The sequence below is a fragment of the Alexandromys fortis genome, unplaced genomic scaffold (assembly GCF_014885135.2).
Source record: "Alexandromys fortis isolate MF-2015 unplaced genomic scaffold, M_Fortis_MF-2015_v1.1 scaffold_12, whole genome shotgun sequence".
NCBI lineage: Eukaryota > Metazoa > Chordata > Mammalia > Rodentia > Cricetidae > Alexandromys > Alexandromys fortis.
The window spans coordinates 10,522,097-10,525,857 of NW_026067937.1; the positions used below are offsets into that span (position 1 = coordinate 10,522,097).

Consider the following 3,761-nt stretch of genomic DNA (forward strand, 5'->3'; position numbering starts at 1 on the left):
TCCTTAGCGATCAGGGAAATGCAAATCAAGACAACTTTAAGATACCATCTTACACCTGTCAGAATGGCGAAAATCAAAAACACCAATGATAGCCTATGCTGGAGAGGTTGTGGAGAAAGGGGTACACTCATCCATTGCTGGTGGGAATGCAAACTTGTGCAACCACTCTGGAAAGCAGTGTGGAGGTTTCTCAGGAAATTCGGGATCAACCTACCCATGGACCCAGTAAATTCAACCTATATATTTATTTATTTTGTTTACAGTGTTCTGCCTCCATGTATGCCTGCAGGCAAGAAGAGGGCACCCGATTTCATTACAGATGGTAGTGAGCCACCATGTGGTTGCTAGGAATTGAACTCAGGCCCTCTGGAAGAACAATCAGTGTTCTTAACCTCTGAACAATCTCTCCAGCTCCTCAACCTATATTTTTTTTAAAAAAAATATATATAACTCTTAAAAATATTTAGTTGCCTATTTAAAAATAGATAATTCTAGGCGAGGCGGGTGGGGGCATTGTCCGGCTCCGGCAGTGGTGGTCCAGCTGTGAGAGCAGCCACTGCCACATTGGGCAGCATTGGGCGTCACAGGACGGCAGTGTGCATCATGTGGCCGAGACCACGGCTGGAGGCAAAGCTGGGAAAGACAGTGGGAAAGCCAACGCAAAGGCAGTGTCCCATTCACAGAGAGCTGGGCTACAGTTTCTTGTGGACCGGATCCACAGACACTTGAAGACTCGCACCACAAGCCATGGACGGGTGGGAGCCACTGCTGCTGTGTACAGTGCCGCGATTCTCACAGCTGAGGTGCTGGAGTTGGCAGGTAATGCTTTCAAGATCTCAAAGTAAAGCGCATCACTCCACGTCACCTGCAGCCTGCAATCCGAGGTGATGAAGAGCTGGATTTACTCATAAAGGCTACCATAGCTGGGGGCAGTGTGATCCCGCACATCCACAAATCTGATTGGAAAGAAGGGACAGCAGAAAACTGCTTAGGAAGTGATTTAACCACGTGATCCCCGCTACTGTCTGTAGCTCGACAGTGGACACCTGTGGGATTGTGGGGAAACTTGAAGAATAGTTCAGTGGAAAAGCATAGACAATTGCTGTAGACAAGATAAAAGAAACATTTGTATGTTTTTAGATTTGAGAAGTTTGATAAATCCCTTTCCCAGTGGTCATGGTCATGTGTTGATTGGCCACGTTTCTCCCTCGTGTTTTATTTAAAAATTAAAGAAAAAAAATTCTAAAGACAAACTGTGTGAAGAAAACTACTGCGATGATATCTGCAAGTGGGTAATGCATACAGAACTCCAGACACTCTGGATCATCAAGGGTGTCTGTTCCTCTGGAAGATTTTGAAAATACATTTATTTATTTATTCTTTCACTTATTTATTTATTCATTTATATTTTTAAATTAATTTATTTTTCGTTTTTTTTTAAATACTACTGACTCATTAGCATGGGTCCCCTTTCTACCTTCTGATTTATTTCTTCAGAATCTTTGTTTTTTTAAGCTTTACTGTTTATTTTAAAACAATCTTATTTCACATACCAGTCCCAGTTCCCACTCCCTCCCCTCCTTCTACTTCCTCCACCTTTCCTTCCACCACCCCCCCCCATTCACTCCTCACAGAGGGTAAGGCTTTTTATGGGGAGTCAACAAAGTATAGCACATTGCTTTGAAGCAGGAATAAGGCCCTCCCCAGTATAACTAGGCAGAGCAAGGTATCCCTCCAAAGAGAATGGTTCCAAATAGCCAGTCAAGCAGTAGGGACAAATCCTTGTTGTCATCCTGGGCACTTGAGGTAATGCTACTCAGTCAAGAGGTAATTGTAATGGGATCTCCACTTGTAGGAGAAGATTTTACTTTACAAATTTTTCTTCTTTTTTAAATGATAAGCAGCATGTATTTTGATCAAAATATGAATACAAATATGTGCCATGTAATTCCCTTTTCAGGTATATTTCTGACTCCATTTTTGTTATTCAAAATAAAAGTCTTCAAAATTAAACAGAGATGCTGGCAAATTCTGAGTTGATGTACTGGTTGGGCCTCACAGATTGGTTGCCCATACAGCATCTGAGAAAGTAGCTCAAGATTGGATCGTCCTTTTCTTCTTCCCTATTGTTTCCACAGAGTATCAACATGGAGCATAATAATATAACATAACATCAACATCAAAGTATAATTATTTGCCAGTTTTTACCTTAGATTACACTTTAGAAAGTAATAATTTCTAAACAAGTGCATTGATATTAACTTGATATGAACCTCTTCTGTCTGCAATTTTTTCTTAGATAAAATAAGTTGCAGCATTTTATTAATAATGGAGACAGAGAGGGAACTTGAAATATAATGGTATGAGATACATAAGGTTTATCACTGATTGAATACTTATATTCTCTTTTGTTCTCATTATATATATTATATATATATACATTTTGTACATGAGTGCACTGTATTTATATTATTTTTAACACTTTCCCATAGGCATTCAGTTCCTCCAATCTCTTTGAAATCGCAACAATTCATAGTCTCTTCTTCTAAATTATTTATTACATACACATATACATATGCACATATCTATGCACATATTTGCAAACATTACCCACTGAGCCCAATTAATGATGCCCAAAAGTACATGTGCTCAGGGATTGAGATTAGACAACAAACAAATGGGTATATCCCTGGTGTACATCAGCCACCACTATAGAAGAAGCACATTTTATTTAACTCTTTAAAGGATTGATATTACAAACATTTAAAATTTCAGCTCCTCATATTTTGAGTAAAGAAAGAAGAGAGTTAAATGTAAGATACTGGCTTTGAAATAATGACTTCTACACATGACCATGATGTTATACCAATCAAATCTCAATAATATGATTACCTACACAATGATCATATCAGTCAGCATGCCAAGGTAAATGGGTTGAAATTCTTAGTTTCAAAATAATAGAAGGTAAATTTGTATACAAATCTTTTATGCTACTATGTGTGTGTGTGTGTGTGTGTGTGTGTGAATACAGGTGTGGTTCATAAGTCAATATTGAATGCCTTTCTTAACTGCTGTTCAACTTCCTTTATTACTTATTCAAATTGTGTATCTCTGTATATATGTATGTGTATTTATGTTTGTTTATTGTATACGAGTGGATATGTCAAAGCCACGGGAAGATGATGGGTGTTTTCTGTTTCACTTTCCACCTTAATCACTCTAGGCAGGGTCTGTGAATGAGCTTGCAATCTTGTTTTGCTTGACTTGACCAGCAACCTCCTAGTGTTATTCTCTATCTGTTTCTACAAATAGAGTCACAAGCACAAGTAGACTAACCTAGGATTTTTATTGGTTTGCTTGTTTGTTTTGTTATTTGCTTTGTTTTGTCTGTGGATGTTGGGGATTCAAGTTCAATGTCTTCATGGTTACATATTACCTACTGAAACGTCTCCCTTGCTCCCTACCTTATTTTTTTTTGAAATACGATTTCTCACTGGAACTTGCTAGTTCAGCTCTGTTGGCTAGTCATAAACTCCTAGTGACACTCCTGCCCCTCCCCAGTGCTAGGATTATAGGAGCAAATCACTGGAAATTATTTTCTGTATACATTGTAGATCTAAACTCAGACTTCAATGCTTTAGACTAACCCATTTTCCCTGACCCTTCCCATAAATGTTTAAGGATTACTGAGCTCATAAAGGAGAATTGCATTATTTATTCATTCAGAAAGCTGATATTTTGCCTTAGGATCTGGCACCAGA

The 3,761-nt window shown here is 38.4% G+C and overlaps 1 pseudogene; it reads left to right on the forward strand.

Annotated features, from left to right (window-relative positions):
* LOC126504537 (histone H2A.V-like) overlaps positions 1-992 on the forward strand; it is a 9,832-nt pseudogene extending 8,840 nt beyond the window's left edge.
* Positions 993-3,761: the final 2,769 nt, after the last annotated feature.